General features: G+C 34.4%; 1 long non-coding RNA gene across 1 annotated transcript; it reads left to right on the top strand.

Annotated features, from left to right (window-relative positions):
- Positions 1-405: 405 nt before the first annotated feature.
- On the top strand, positions 406-17,283 carry LOC129225614 (uncharacterized). The gene is made up of 4 exons (XR_008580743.1): positions 406-529; positions 13,699-13,897; positions 15,203-15,299; positions 17,199-17,283. It is a non-coding gene; the product is annotated as an uncharacterized LOC129225614 (long non-coding RNA).
- Positions 17,284-17,630: the final 347 nt, after the last annotated feature.

The raw sequence follows: 17,630 nt of genomic DNA, 5'->3' as shown, positions 1-17,630 counted from the left end.
ATCTGAATTACCTCATTTCAGGGAATGCTGGGAAAATGCACCTTTCTCAAAAATGACAAAATCGGATGTAATAAAAACCAAGACAATCATTTACAGATACGAAAAATAAACACTATTTATAACGCGCAATCACATATTTGATTGAGTTTTCGATTTTTTTTCCTCAAGAACCCTTCAATGGGGCAAACCGATTCCTGTAACAACATTTCCGCCGCAATCTAAAAGTTTAAAGGGTGGAAATATTTATCCTTATATCGCAGGAATCTAATTTCTCCCCTTTTCCTTTCTGATGCGCCCGCACAGATACCGAAGGCAGCTATTGGTTGTCAGGGTAGCATAAGCTTCTGATTGGTGGTTAGCTAACACATCTTCCGCAGAAATATGAGTAAAATAAGGAGTCGTTTTCCCGGGAAATATTCAGTTAATACCTGAAGCTTATAGTCAGCTAAACTTTCCAGAGAATATATACTCACATTTAAAGCAAAAACTTTTGTATATTTTCAAGGGAAAAAAATACCGAAAATTCAGAGTAAGTACTTTTTTTTATTGAATTTGAAAAAGTTATTTAACTCAAAAAACTCATCATGTTGAGTTTTGTTACGCGTATGATGTAATACGTCAATTGATTTTGTTTAAGATGTTTAGTTTAATCTTAGAATTTCAATTTAGATAAGTTGAGTGTCTTTATTTTTAAACTTAAAGAGTCTGAAAAGTCTTCAAAATTACTTTTAAATCATTGAATGTCATGGTTAACGAAAAATCGTTTCCTAAAAAAAATGAGTTCGAATTTTAGAAAATGTTTTTGTGTGTTAATACTAATAAAATTTCCAGACGTTTAAATAACTTTTTTACTGATTTTCATATGGCTGAAGAATATTTCTGTTTATTACAAGAATCTAGATACATACATTTAAGTTGTGAAACATATGCGACCGTTTTAAAGTTTCCTACTTATACTCATTATCAAACTGTTGTCCTGGCTTTTATATTTCTTAAAATTATGACTTTTGCTTTTTGCGCATATATAGCACATCATATACCATTTAAAATAGCACCATATTAGGGCTCCTATTACGAAACTTGAAGTACGTTAGCACACACTTCTGCACATTTTACATGTATTTCAATTGGAATTTATTTCTTATTATTTTATTACTTTAGTTACTTTTTTGAGTTAAGTAGTCTCACATGTTATTTATCGGAAAAGTTATCAACGCATCTGCTCAAAAGATTCATTGAACGAAATTTTTGCTTTATTGAATAAACATTGTCCAAAAATAATCGGGGAAAATTCGAAGTCTAAAGCGCAGCAGAGGTGATGCAATTCATTGCGCAAATTATTTAAGTACCCATATATGTTGTTCACAGCATTAAGATTTGCAGTTTAAATTGGGTAGACCACGTCATCCGCTTTGACAATTGCAGCAGTCTGAAGAAATTTTTTCATGGGTAAGCCATATAGCATTATGCATTAGACGTGGAAGGCGAAAGCATCCCTGAGTGGATGCTGTGGAAGACGATTGAATTGAATTGTTTCTTATGTCAAAAAGTGGAAGAATTTAGGCTGTGAATGTGGAAGACTATGAAGACGACTGTTGCAGAAGGCTTTGGTGCATCCTGGACTGTCTCGTCATGAATGATGATGAAAAAAAAAATAGATCAACAATATGTGACGTAAGAAAGAATAAAGGTTAATTAAATAAATTGCAAACAAAAAACATATAGTTGAGCCACGGAGATATGGCGGATGAACTGGAAGCGGGGAACAGAATATTTCATTTTGCAGTAGGTGCGAAAAGCGCTCGAGCAGTAAAATCCTTACTGCTTGCGGTGTTTGGACCGGTTACAAAATGAAGTGGTCGGTATCCACTTCCAGTTCATCACTATCTCTCTGTGGCACAACTATAAAATTATTGACTGTAATTTACTTTTGCTTTTCTGATCCTATTCAACTTCAGAAGAATAGCCTGAGTCTTTTTGTGCATCATTGATTGATTTGTAGTTTACTATTTTTGTTGAAGTGTGAACAAGAATTATTACTTATTCTGCGCAAATAATAATGATGCGCTAATGTGACATAAGATCAGAATATACAATCACATACCCACAGGATATTTATGAATCTGCAGTGAAGCCTCTTTACTACGAATTTCAAGGAACCGCAAATTTTTGATGTTGTAACCGTGATTTTCTTTGTAATGGAATTAAAGCAAGGTAATGGAAATTAAATCAGGACGGAAAATTTATTTCATTGAAACGGATATTTCGTTCTATTGGTATTTTTTGTAATGGGAATTCCTTGTATTTGCATAAAAATTGATACAGAAAGTATTCGTATTTAAATGTTGCACAACATACTAATTTAGGTTATTATTACAAATACATGTATAATTTGGTATTATTTTAAACAAATTTAATGTTATCCGTGTAATATGAGTGCAGCGAAAAGAGGATCGGTCCTTAACCCCTTCCGTTGAGCCCTCGGTTTTAACACATTTTAATGCAATGGTATATTCGAAACATATTAGAACTTTTATGAGAACCTACAACAAAAGGTAACTTCTAGATGTGCTAATGACGTGTTAGGGAGAAGAAGGGGGAGGGGGGGGGGCTCCCCTGTTCAAAATAGAAAAAGGATTATATCATTAAAAATATGGTATCCACAATTTTCACAACAAAAAATATAGACCGTCAGCATTTCGGTCTCCTTTCTGCATTTAAAAAGTTGCTAAGCATAGCTTAATTATAAACAACTGTCTTTATTGGTAAATTTGATTTGATTCTAAAATCATTATTTTATCTCAAATACTGTTGTTCCTCTAAATTTCGCGCCCCATGCAAATGCTTAGTCTGGTTGAGCATAAATCCGCTAACGGCTACTAAATGAAAGCAGCTTCTAAAGCGCAAATCTAGATCAGTCAATTGATTTATTAATGATGTGGCTTCCTCAAACAGTTGAATATTGGTCCTGCAGAAACATGCCCTTGGATTAACTTTTTGACTTTTCACCAGCTTTGTGTATGAAAAGAAAAGACAGAGGGAAAGAATTTAATTTAATTTATTGGCTATCAAAAATTAACTTAACAAATTAGGCAGGGGTGCCCCCCCCCCTAAAAGCAAGGGCGCACCCCTCTAAATTTCACGGAGACCCGTACAAGCAAGAGCCTTCCCCCACAAATGACAAAAATACCCCTCAAAACATCCCTAAAAATTTTCAATGACGCAGTCTGCGCCATGACCCCCCCCCCCCCCTCTCCCGAGGTGGGCACCGCTAGATTAGGTTAAGCAAAAGCCGTGATTTTGACTTTTTATTATAATTTCTTTAGTCAGGCCCGGATCTATAAATTTTGAGCCCACTTACTACAAAATCCGTAAGACCCCTCCCAAAGGTCAGCAGTGTATATTTGCAACGTTAATAGGTCTTAGTGCTATTTTTTTTTTTCAATTTCCAGGGCCGTTGGGCTTTTCAAAGACGTGACCCTCTACCCTTACTGCGGGATCTACGGGTACGCAGATCCGGGCCTGTCTTTAGTGGTTTTACTGGTGACAAGTCTAGTTTTCTACATTAATGATTTAGTATTTGTTGGAAATTTCACGCTTGAATAATTGATAAAGTTTGTGCTAGTAAACTTTTTCGGCGATGTGGGGCAAAACCTAGTTTTAAAAAATGTAGGGAATTGTTGAAGAACAATAATTAAACTAAAGCAAGTTACAGTGAGCGGTGTCAGTACCATTACGTCGAGTAATTAACTAGTTGCAGCTTGTTCTAAGCTCTCATAACGTAGCGTTGCAAGTTTCTGTTATTTTTGAGTTTAGCTTGACTCTGGAAAACACATAAAAATCAAATACAGTCCTTGTGTTACAAAGTTACACAGATTATGGTGGTAATTAATCTTTGTTGAAGGGTTAATGACGATTAAATAAATGAAACGTGCTTCCTATTGTCTTTATTCTGGTTATTTTAATCAAATAATAGAGTCTAAGCAACTACCGTTACATGATGAAACAAATTTAGACATTGTTCTCAAAATACGACTTTCTACTTTCGGTATCGAAACTGAATTAAACTAGATTTGAATACCAAAATATACTTGAACTGAAATCTACACATATGTCTGTATGTGTTCCTGATACAAATCCACAGTTTTCGTCGAATTCTTACCAAATTTTACACAGAGGTCCTTTGATGCTCAGGAATTCATATGGGGGGGGGTCTTTATACAAATCCACAGTTTACGTCAGATCTGTGCCCCATTTGGCACGGAGGTTCTTTGATGCTCAAGAATACACATTGAAATCTTCTTTGTGCTAATCCACAGTTTCCGTCGGCTCTTTGCCGAATTCGGCACAGAGGTCCTTTAATGCTTAAAAATTCACATAGGGGGTTTTCCTTTTACTAATTCACAGTTTGTGTTTGGCACAGAGTTCCTTTGATGCTCAGGAATCCACATAAGAGAATTTTCATCTGAAAATTCGTGGAACTTATGCCTAATAATAACAATGACAGGACTTTTGGAATTAAAGCAAAAAAAAAAAAAAAAACTCCAAATTTTGAATCATTAAATTTCTTTTTTCTATTCGTCGACGAAAAATTTTAACTCTCAATAACTCGAAACCCCAAGGGATCGGCTAAAACGTTCATGTTATTGGTAGTTCGAGTTACGTGAAGTTTCCACAACAGTCTCAAAAGTCTAGGATCCGATAAAAACTTCGAGATAAAAGAATATTTTAGCTATAAAATTCGAGTTATCAAGATTCCATTGTATTTATTTTTTTCTTTTTTCAAAGTCTGATTACACTGAAAAACAAATGTTAATGAATTTTCTGTTCCTCAATGTACTTAGGGTGTTTCTTATAGATTTCAAGGTGCTGAAAAATGCAAAAATTTTCTTGCAAAAATGCTTGCAAAAATTTTCTATCACCCTCCAATTTCGAGAAATTTCATTTATACGTTTTAGACTACACAGTGGCCGTCGCTTATATGAATCACGTTTGTTCTAAGCAGTTTTGATTCAATAAAGCGGCAAGTTCATTAAGCTGGATGCTGTTCTGTTCTTGTCGGATTCATTAAAGCAGCTGATTCAATTAACCACTCATTCAATTAACCGGCGTTCATTGTATAGGCTATCTTATAGCAATTAAAAGTCCATTGCATTTTTCGTTTAAATGTATTTCATCCATAAACACATATTTTTATTTTTACTTATTATAGTTATAGAACATGTAACAAGACAGTGGAAACAAAATTCCCTTTGATAAGTTTTATGTTTGCGACCTTGAGCAGATGATACTAGGCGTACAAAAGGTGGTTTATGTTATTGTAAGGATATAAGTGGCTTTTAATGTCCGCTTAAAATTGTCCATATAAATCAGAAGAATGGCGATAGTTCATCGATGGATCGAAAGTTAGCTGGAAATGCCCTGCGATCGGTTCCAAAAGCTCATTCTTGCATAATTAAAGAATCTTGTAAAAATATGAAGATATTGCTTCATTAAATTGACTACTCAAATCGTAATTGGAGCGCATGTGCAGATTTTAAAATAATTGCTTTTCTCATTGGTCTGCAACTTGGTTATACTGCTGTTTTCTGCGCATACTGCTGTTTTCTGTGTGAGTGAGACAGTAGGGCAAAACATGAATATTATATCAAAAAGAAATGGCCAGAGCTCAAGCATTACATTTAAGGTGGAAAAAATATCCAAAATGTTCCTCTAATCGACCAAAAAAAAGCCCACCTTTAAACCCACCTTTATACATACAGTTGGGTTTGATGAAGAATTTCGTTACAGCAATGGATAAAGAAGGGTGTGGATTTCAATATTTACAGGAAGAGTTCGCATCACTCACAAGTACAAAAATTAAAGAGGGTATTTTCAAACGTTGTGACACAATTCCTATTAAATAATAGAAGTCCTAACTATGGAAAATGGATTAATGACGAGCAGTGGTGTTCCCATGGGTATACTCCATATACGCCGTATATTCTCAAATATTTTTAGACTATATAGCGTATACCCTCAAGCTTCATGAATTTTCATATTATAACATACAATGTATATGATCACATACACAAAATGTGCGTAATGGATTACGAGTATACCCTCAAAAAAATTGATGGGAACATCACTGAAGACGAGTCAAAAAGTTACAAAAAAAAATTAGGATGTTCAATGTCATAGAAAATTCATTTTTTGACATCCCACTTAATTTTTTTCCTGAAAGTATGGGAGATGTGAGGGGCAAGCATGGGGAGCGCTTCCACCAGAATATTTCTGCAATGGACGCGCGAACATGCTTCTCGATTTCTATTGGAATCTTATAAGAAAAGTCTGTGATAGCATCCGCAGTTAAGACATTTACAGCCACATAAATTATGAAATTTAGGGAATTTTTTACGAGTATCATTTTTTTTTCATCAAAAATCTCTTTCATTCTTCTGCAACTTTTTAAACAATATATATTCTTGCGTTTTATTTTAGCTTTAAGCATTGTAATTGTTTATATAAAATAATAAATGGGAACTACTTTGATATACCCCCCAAATCGGAAATTTGGCGACTTTTTTTGTTTTTGTTGACACAAAACTTTGTTGCCACAAAAATTATTGTCACAAAACTTTAAAAAAAACTCAAAAAATGGTACAAAATACAAGAAAATACTAAATTTGGCAACAGCAAAAACCTAAAAGCTGAAAAAACCTAAATTGGCAACACCAAAATAAGAAACAGCAACCCTAAAAAGTCCGTAGGAAATGCCAGATTTGGCGCGTAATTTTTGGGGGTTATATCAAAGTTATACCGATAAATGAAAGATATTGTACATGTGTTGAAAAAATGTCATTAAATTAAGATTTTAAAAATTTAGGATTTTTCCAAAATCTGTGGGTGATGGAATATTTTTATTGTCATATTCTTTTTCAACACGCCCTAAAGTATAAAAATCGCAACTTACTCAACAAGGAACAGGAACCGTATTTACCAGTGTTATTGAACATGTATCACTCGACATAACTCTTATTTTTGAGGTTTTCCGTGCAACGCTGAGTGACGCAGCTAGTCTTAATACATAAAAATCAATGTCCTAAGATAACATATATATATCAACGCACAGCCATTACCGCTGAAGCCTCAGACTTGAAATTTGGCAGTCATGTCCACATGATTACGAAAGTATCCACTTAGAAAGGATTTTTCGAAATATCAATTAGTTCAGGAGAAATTAATTAAAACCCTTTAATTTCTGTGAAATTAAAACCTGTCATTGAAATTTAAATCCCTTATTTTCGGAGGCTTTCCTCCATTCAAATCATTATTCAGTACTTCATCTCAACTTTTGGTCGATAGCGAATTTTAAATTTGATATTGTTTTTGTTTCTCACGTGATTCTTCGAGGCTTTTCTCAAGTTAAATAATAATGTTTCTGTCTTTTACTTTCCTTTTTTCAAAACTAGAAACGAAGTTTTTAAGAACATCATCACAGGCGAACTATCCTTTTGAATTTAGAAGAGTGCAGTTTCCTGTAAAAGTTTGCTTTGCAATAACCGTTAATAAGTCACAAGGACAGACATTAAAAGTAGCAGGGATATATTTAAGAGAAGACTTTTTTTCACACGGCCAATTTTATGTAGCTTGCTCCAAAGTCAGTTCATCAAGCAGCTTAATAATTTTAGCACAAAAAAAAAAACTAAAAATGTTGTATACAAAGAAGTTTTTGCTTAAACATAGGTATAACAATGAAATGTGGTTGACCTGTGTTTGCACGGATAATCAATGCTTTAAAAGGATCGTTAATAACAGTTAAAAATCGGTTAAGGACAAGGGCCTATACATAAAGAATCCAGAAGCCCCGGGATCCTCCCAAAATTAGAAAAAAAAGGTAATAAGTAATTATTATAGGGGACTTTCGAAACTAGGTGCACCTAGCACTGTTAACCCCTGCTAATTCCATTACCCGAGCGATGCCGGGTACGGGAATGCTAGTATTAAATAAATTATACTTTCTTCCATGAGTTTAAAATACAATTTTTATGTGCTCATCACTTACTTTCAGCACGGTCTCTAATGGGCCATTTTGTGTTAGAAAGAGAAATATTTCTTAGAGTCTTTTGCATTTCGAGAGCATGCACGCACGATACATTAACTTTCAGAGACTACCGTAAAGATATTTACGTTTAAGATGTTCCTGTATCAGCCTCAAAAAGTATTTTACATTTTAACATTACGCTGAGGAATACTTTAGAGGCGAAAACATTCTTGGGGAGAATTCTTTGGGAAAGCTAGAAAGAGAATATAGTGTCCAAACTGTACTCCAGGGATCAAACTTGGTTCTTTCTTACGCAGTCCTGGTGTGGTAGAAAATGTCGTGGATAATAGGAGACAGGAGTAGAGTTTAGGGAACACAAGACTTTCTTTTAAACTTATTTTTAAATTGTAGAAGTGTAAGAATTAATTTTGGAATTTGTAAATTCACTCGTTGCTCTTTGTTATTTAATGCAGCGTTTGCTCAGTACAGCGCGATTTTGAACTGGAGTAAATTTCCGATAGAAAATCCTACTATTTTTTTCGCACCACGTAAGAGAACTATGTGTACTAGCTGAACCCTGTGTGAAGCATTCGGGCTCAAAATTTATAAAAACATAAAAAATGTTTTTTAATTCCGAAGACTATTTCTATAAGCTTAGTTCGCATTGAAAAGTATGAAATAAAATAGATATTTCATTTCTTGATTGCAATTCTCAAAAATTGAAGTTGATCTTAATATCTTTATGTTTACGTTAATTTTAAAGCAGTCGATAAAATTTACGTTAAAAATTGTAAATAGAAGAAATGTAGGTGGTATAGCAAAAGCTATTAATACAAAACAGTATACCGCCTTTTTTTTTTCTCTCACATTTGGAATTTTAATTTTATTGACTGCTTTAAAATTAACATAAACAGAGATAAAAAGATCACCTTCAATGTTTAAGTTAAGCACTTTTATTATACCTGGCCTGATTGTCACTGAAAAACCAGAGGCTTACTTTTGCTTATATCTCAGCAATTAGACTACTTAGAGACTTCGGAACTTCACTAAATTATTTGCTTATTCTTAAGGTACAACTTAACGCTAAAAATTTCAATTCTAAAATAAAATTATTATTTCGGTTAGGCTGCAAAACAGCAAATTTCATGTAATTTCCTCATTAAATGTGTAAGTATAAAACCCATTGTTGCACATATTCCTTGCCTCACAACAGTAATATTAACAGTAATCATAATAAAAAAAAAATTGAATCAAGGCTTCTCTGGAGCAAGCATGAAATTTATCCATTATCATTGCTTACTTATAATTTTTATCCTTATCTATGCCAATAATCGAAAACGGGGTTGAGTAAAGACACATATTAGGATCTTTATTACGAGTAACTTGTATGTTGTGAAATATGAATTAGTTTCGCACACCTTTAATATTTAAATGCTCTAATTAAATTAGCACTCAAACAAATCCTAGAGAGGAACAAGGATTAATTTTTAGTACCAAATGCTTAAAGTGTTAAAGTTATGGATTTTTTCTTTTTAGTATGAGGCATTTATATGAAAAAAAAGAGATGAAATTTCGTGATGGTAACATTATACTATTTCTGAAATATATTTACACTAAAAAGAATAAAATAACGGACTTTAAAATTAAAAATACTAAGAATTTTTCATAATGCACTCAAAAGGACAAATTAAGTTTTCTTAGTCAGAAAGGACAATATTTCAACATTTAAATTTATGACAGAAAGTTAAATAATGATAAAAAATTCTCTACCTGACTTGAGCTGCACTTTTCCTCGTTTGTGGAGTCATTTTTTGGAATAATCGAAAACTGCGGGCAGTGGCGTAGCTATAGTGTTTGCCCCCGGGGCGGTTCCTCAATTTGCCGCCCTTTCGTTGTGAAATAGCTAATACATAAAACTGTCAAGGGTGTTTAAATTAAAACTAGAAATTTAATAAAAGAAAAAAAAAGACGGAATTAGTTTCTAAATACTTACAAAAGAAAAAAAAAAGAAGAGGTGTGGAGGCAAGGCTCATACTTGTAGAAAATTGCAAAATTTACGTAAAAAATCGCAATTTTAGGGAATTTTCAGCAAAGTGAAGGGAAAGGGCGGATTGGGTTTGCTCCTGAGTTTTTCTAAAACTAAATTTTGGCAATATTTGGGGACGTTAGGAAAAGATTTGAAGAGTTCGGTTTTCCTTTCTCGGAAATTTTTCAAAATTGAAGCAAATTCAAAATTGATTCAAAATGCAGTTTGAATCTTTGGAGACGTTAGATGAGGGGGAGGTGATTAAGGTGCGAAGAGGGGGGGGGGGATTCTCTCAGAATAATTTTGAAACTGAAGTCCTAAAAACGTACTTTAAGCTATCTTTGATCACGTTAGGAGATAAAGGAGAGTCAAAGTTCAAATGCTGTTTTCACAAATTGATATTGAAGTACCGAAGTCTTAAAAACGTAATTTTAGATTATATGTTGAGACTTTAGAAGAGAGGGTAGGAGTTTTCTCCAGAAAAGTTTTCAGAATTAAAGACCCAAACATGTACTTTTTTTGGCTGTGTTTGCTACGTTAGAGGAAAAGACCGGGTTTGGGGTTCTACTCAGAAATTTGTAAACATTGAGGTCAAAAACCGTATTTCAAGCTATATTTGGTGATATCAGGAAAAGAGATAAAAGATTCGAGAGCTGTCCCTCCTAAAAACATTTTGAAGCTATCTTTCACACTTTTAGACATCAGAACGGAGGTGGGAAAGGTTCCCGACAGGAATTATTTGATACTGGAATACGCTAAAAACAATTTTAGACTATGTTTGGCGAAGTTGAAGGACCAAATCAAATGTTAAAAAATGAAATTCACGTACATAGCGCATAAGGAATAGACTAACATGTGATCCAAAGTTGTCGGATAGATTTTCTACTCTCAAAAGCGAGGAAACAGACATTCTTTTTACTTCTATTGAAATAGAGAGCTCTTGTAATGAATGAGAAATCAAAGTCAACTCTGCAACATATAAAGCCACCCCTGTGATGAGCAGAAAATTGCTTCGAGTACTATTTTTCACCTCCCCCTCCCTTTCTAACTCTTGTCACCAAAGAAGTTTTTGTTTCCCTAATAGGTTTTTAAGAAACTCTTAAAATCCAGTGTTATCTCTTTCTTATTATCGAAAATGGGAAAACTTCATTGTTTTCTTCCTTTTGGAGTTAACTTCTACAGTCTAAAAAAAAACATTGGTCCTATGACTGTCCACTGCCGCGTCCTCAGAAAAAAAAAAAAAAAAAAGGAATTGTACTGATATGCTATCAAGAAAGACTTTTGAAAGTTATTGAAAAAAAGCAAGCAGAAAGTTTTGTATAAGAGTAATTTTTAAATCTGGTTATGACACAAAAGTCTTATAATTCGAAAATTTTCTTTTTGCCTGCAGTAACAGATTGAAGCCATAATTTCCTTATTTGAAAAATACATTCCCTTTTCCACATCAAAAGGATTAATTTGCCGCCCCCCTAAAAGTGCCGCCCGGGGCGGACCGCCCCCTCCGCCCCACCCTAGCTACGCCACTGACTGCGGGAATGCTTAAATATTGTCCTTTCTGACTCAGAAAAGTTATTTTGTCCTTTTGAGTGCAATATGAAAAGTGCTTAGTATATTTTTAAAAATTCCGTTATCGAGTGTTGCAATCAAGAAATGAAATACTTATTTCATTTCATACTTTTCAATACAAACCAAGCTTATAGAAATAATCCTTGCAATTAAAAAACATTTTTTGTATGACTTTTTAAAATTTAAAAGATATATTTACTTATTACCTATCTTTGAAAAAAAAAATATTTTTTCAATATTTCTGATTTGCATACTCAAATTTAAAAGTACTTTTGAACAAGTATGGTGAGAAAAAAAAAAATGCTTTTAAAAATGCCCACTAATATATGCTTGCTTAAGTTCAGCCTCGAAATTAATTTGTTAAATTCTCATATATATAATAGCCAATGATCGAGTAACGTGCTTGTTTCAACAATGATACTCGCGCCAGGACATGATAATTGGATAATATATTTTGGTAATATTTAACATGCAGGGAGAAACGATAAAAGGTTCAACAATGAACACTACCTACTGGAGTTGAGGGTATATCCACTGGAGTTAGGACTTCACTATTAAAATATCACCAAACAGGCAATGGCTTCGTTCAGTAGAAGCAATTTTCACCCGTCATACCTTGACGGGCGATTTTCTAGTTTATTAATAAATCATTTACCTATTCATTGTTTCTTTTCTTTTTTTTTTATTAACAATTAAAAAGTGAAAGTATGATAACTTTATACAAGTCCCTACTTAATACTAGTGTAAGCGGAAATTCAGTGGGGTCATGTTGTATAATTACTATGGTTTTTCATTTTTTTTTTTTTTTTTTTTTTGGCAACAATCAAAAACCGAAGCAAAACGGGATTATGGTAGTAAACTGAGATATCGATCCATACTAATAATATAAAGTTGAAGAGTTTGTTTGTTTGATTGCTCTAATCTCAGGAACTACTGATTCGAGTTGAAAAATTGGTAGCTATACATTAAAGCAATGCGGAATTTCAAAAATAAACAAATAAAATGGTTTTTGAATAAAAACAGACAAATGTGAACTTTTTGTAAATTTTTCGCCCTAAGCGGGAAAAAAAAGATCTTTAAAGTGGGTGTAGTTGTTGACACAGGAATCGTCGCAGGAAAAGTCAGGGCTATCCACCGAAGAGTGTTTTGCATTGTTGTGTGCTGATTCACGTAGGGATTTGAATCGTCGCCGATTTTAATATTTTACCATCTGCCAGAAACGTTTTGGCACATTTATTTTCCGTCAATCGCAAGCGCATAGTTTCCAGATTAATGGATCAGTTTTTTTTTTTTTAATTTCTACGGTGAATTGTTGAGTTATGCCGTTTTAAAAAGGTTTCTAATGGCTGCGCTCAAGGTTCTTCCAAAGGTTGTGACCAAACCACGTGGTACACAGTGGCAAAATTCTTTGACCTTGTCCCCGGATAATAAAACGTGTGACCTTTACTCCTGCTTCAGCGCATACCATATCGACTGAATAGAATGGCTTGTTTACGTATATCCCAATGGTCTAAAGCGTAATTCAGACATCGTCCGCACATCACGTTAGCCACGTAAGGCGGAGAGACGTACGTTTTCAGAAAAAGGAGAAGCATTCATACATTGCGCACTCGCATAAAGCACATGTCGGTGCTCTCACCCAATAGCGAGAACGCGCTCATCTCGTGCAGACCAATGAACCGCGACTCCCAAATGTACGGACGTCAGATATCTAGCTTCTCGTCAAGTTGACGGGTCCCGTACAATACGGCTTGCTGTCATGGCAACGCCGACCAAAAACTGGTTTTAGGGAGAAAAAAGTGGAGCTCACGTGCCGTACGGACGACGTCTGAATGTTGCTTAAGCTGGGTACCACCTTGGCCTGGCCCTAGCAACTGACAATTCTGACTGCTGTTAGAAAGTTACTTTTTTTTTTCTTTACGGGCTCTTCCAACGATATATTAGTTATTCAGTCATTACGTTCTTGAAAATATTGTTGTGAAATAACTTCGAACCAAGTAGTTTATTTCAGTAAAACTCAGGAATACTTTGATTAAAAATGTTTTCGAAATCAATTTAATTGTTATTTATTTACTGTTTCCAGATGAGATTTTTTCTCATTATGTGGCTGTTATTTTTACTGTATCTTCGAGACAGTTCAGTCAGCTGCCAGGAGGTTTGGATTCCACAACCTTTCCAGGATGATCGCTCCAAATCTTATTTCCTAAACTCTGTCAACAGATTTCCAGAATATAAGCTTCCGAAATCACCTATTATTGCTGGAGCAATAAAAAAGCGAGTAGGTGAGTACATTTTGTAAATACAGTAGACCCTCGTTTTACGCCGGTTTATTTTACGCGGTTTCGATTGTATGCGGTTTAAGATTTGACACCTTTATTTTATTTTACGCGGGTGAATTTCGGTTTTACGCGGATGCGGCAATGCAAACAGATAACATTTGCTCCTCTTTTCAAAATCCAAACTCGTAAAGATTGTAGATTACACGTAATAAACTGCCTTTTGGCGTGCTAATAATTGAGCTTGGGCCACCGGAGACATTTTATGTAATTGGGTCAAAAGCGCTTTAAAGAAGTAAAGTTATTAAACTCACACAGTTCAGAACTCATTGGAAGAACTTTTAGGAGTGACAAAGGCGGCTAAAACCAACGACCGGTGACACCGACATCGGTGACACACAACCAAAAACGTTCACATTGAAAACTTTAAGCCATTCCTAGACAATAGAAATGATTTCTCTGATTTGTTACTGACGGAAGATTCTATCATGGAAATGACGCAAGTAGTCATGGATGCGTTAATGCTCTGCAAAGAGTTACAAAGAAAAATTCTTAATGACTGCCAAAAGACTATCATTGCCAGCTCCTCTTTATAAACAGAACACGAAACTAATTTATGTTTTCTTTATACATGTTGTGCATAAAAATCGATATAAGTACGCATTAAACTTATTATACAATTAGTCATCGCTAGAATGAAGTGTTTTGTTATCTACAAAACCATAACCCCATTTTAACACTAGTAATAGGTCTCAATTTACGCGGCATTTCCGTGGAACGTAATCCCCGCGTAAAACGAGGGTCTACTGAATACTAAAGTTAGCAAAGTATAAATTAACAATATATTTCAAGATGATATTGGTGTCTTTATTTATCTTCATATATTTCTAAGGTGCAAATTTATTGACGGAAAGTGTTTTTTTTTTCTAGAGCTTGTATGTTGTACGTACCTTCACAAAAAGTTAGTCGTAATATTGGTAGAAAATATGGCCCTCTTTCGCAGAAATGACGACTAGATGTATTTGTGTGTGTGTGTGTGTGTGTGTGTGTGTGTTTTTTTTTTTTTTTGCCTGTACGTACTAAGTTGCAGTTTTTTTCTATTTACTTTTTTTTTTCTCTCAGACAATTTCCTAACATAACCGCAATGATCACGCAAAAAATCAGAAATTGCTCCGGGGGTTAACAGATTGGCTGCTCTTTTCTGTCTCATTAAAATAAATCAAATAAAACAGCTACAATCAAGCATATTTAACGACTGCATTTCAAACCTTGATATTTTATTCTAATTTCTGTTTTCTTACTATTTTCCAGCAGCGATGGGTGTGGATTTACCAGACTACATTTTGCATTATAGGGGAAAGTCCCCAGATATGGGATCATTCAGAGAGAGAATGCAAATCAGCGGCAGGTAAGTAAAATTTCAACAACACAATACTATAACTGCTGTGGGCAGGTAAACGACAGCATCTGGAGAATGAGTTTTCGAGATATTTGATGAAACGCGTTTGGATTCCAAAACTAAAAAATAAAAAAACGTTGGAAATAGACGTGTTTTTTTTTTTTTTTTTTTTTTCCCCCCCAGCAGAAATCAAATAAGCGAGCTCGTACAATAAAGCTAAAATACAATAGATTATAAAAATGCAAAAACATTGAAAATTAAAAATTGGCAGTTACTGTCGTTCGCCCACGGCAGTATAATCTAAAATTTGACTTTGGTTGACCTACCCTCATCAAGTTTCCTCGTAATTTATATAAAAAATATTTCATAAAAAAATTTCAAACACGATGGTAATAAGGGCTGTCTAAGCAAAAGTGTTCAAATCAGAGTTGACGCGGTAAGAAGTGACGATATAGTAATGCTGCAGGTACATTCAAATTAAAGAATAAATTTGCAACTCTTGCAAAACAGGCTATTTTCTCACTGTGTGTGTATCTTTTTCGCTGATAAAGCAGGGGTGCCCACCTGGTGGGAGGGGGGGAGTGTCATGGCGCAGACTGCGCAATTGAAATTTTTAGGGGGGTTGTTTTGAAGGATATTTTTTCCTTTTTGCGGAGGGGGGTTCGCGATATTTAGGGGAGGGTGCGCTCTTGCTCTTAGGGGGGTACACCTGGATAAAGAAAAGATTGCTGCCAACATTAAAAGATGACTTTTAAAGTATTTTTAAAAAGACTTTTGCGTAAAATTAGGGAGACTTTGCATAAATAAATTTAACGACAAAAGTTTGAGTGTAAAATAAAGATTCTTAAAATACAAGTAGGGATTTCTTAAATTTAGTCTGTATAGGACTAGGACCCGAAATTAAGAAATTGAAGTTACCATTCTTAACATTCCTTACAGAGGGTAAAAGTTTAGGAAGTTCAGAACAAGAGTAGGGACCATTTTCTGACATTTGTTGGGAAATAAAACTTTTTAAAGGAAGGAAAATGGAATAAACCTATGTCAGAAATGATCGGACATACGTTATACAATTTGCATACATGGCTACATGAAAAGGTTTCGTTTTTGCGATCGCGCTCTCTTTACCATAGAGAGTTTTCCGATTGTTAATCACTGAAAAATGACTTTTTGAGGGAATTTCGTTGTTTTGATGAGATATTTGCTTCATTAGGGAGTTCGGGAGAAGGTATCAAAATTCGGTTAGTCTCCTGAACGAATAGCTTGGCAGCTATAGCAGCCCCCCCTTTTTTTTTATCGAGTTGTAATGCTCCCTGCTTTTATTCCCCCCCCCCCCCCATTGTCCTTTGAAGTGAAGGGGTAACAAAAAGGTGATGGAGGGATCCAAACGGAGTATAGAATATCCTCAATTTCAAGGGGTTCAAAGGTCAATATGAATAGTGATACATCATTAAAAATTCATTATGTAAGAGAATTTTTTTAGAACTTTTAAAGTATACACGCTGTTAATTCTTATGAAATCATAAATCTTGAGCGTAAACTAATAATTGCGAATGAATCAGTTAAAAGTAGCGTTGAGTAAGCTACGTCATTTTTGCTGCTGGGGTGCGATATACTGGCTGCAACTGAAAATGCTTTTTAACTATTCACAGTTCTAGAGCTTGAATACCCCACCTTGCGGGGATTTTAAATACTATCCTAAGAGGTAAAACATTTCAATTTCGCGCAAAGCAGATGCCTCATTGAACAGGTCTGATCCTACACAAGCAAGTTTTACCTCTTTCAGCAACCATTAGCTAGGGACAGCAGGACTTCCAACATTTTAATGAAATTGCAAACAAATCGATTTAAGATTATTTTAAAAGTTTTATTTTTATTTGATTGCTTCAATGAACATTTTCAATTTTTCAGGTAAGGCAAAATGGCGATGAATTGAAAAGAAAAGTAAAAGGAAAGACTTTTCCTGAAGACAACATAATATCACAACAAAGCTAACAAATAAAATGTTCTGTTTAAGGAGACGGTTTTGTGTCAGTAACTGCATTTACGCTTTAATTTATTAATTTCCTTATCATGAAACGTTGAAAAAAAAAAAAAAAAAGTCACATTTTTATAGAGCTTTTTTAAGGTTTTACCTCAAAAGAAATGAAATCCTTCAGTTCATACTATATATCGTTGTCTGAAAGCAACAGTAGTATATCTTACTATTTTTCCTTGTATGTACCTTACTGTTCTTTGAGGCGACGATATACAGGATGTTCCGTTTTAACCTGCAAGGCCTTTATTTTCGCAATCGTTACTCCAATTGCAAAAATGTTCACAATCAGATGCAGTTAAGATATT

The sequence above is a fragment of the Uloborus diversus genome, chromosome 1 (genome assembly GCF_026930045.1).
Source record: "Uloborus diversus isolate 005 chromosome 1, Udiv.v.3.1, whole genome shotgun sequence".
Classification (NCBI taxonomy): domain Eukaryota; kingdom Metazoa; phylum Arthropoda; class Arachnida; order Araneae; family Uloboridae; genus Uloborus; species Uloborus diversus.
This window is presented reverse-complemented; position numbering and strand designations above follow the sequence as displayed.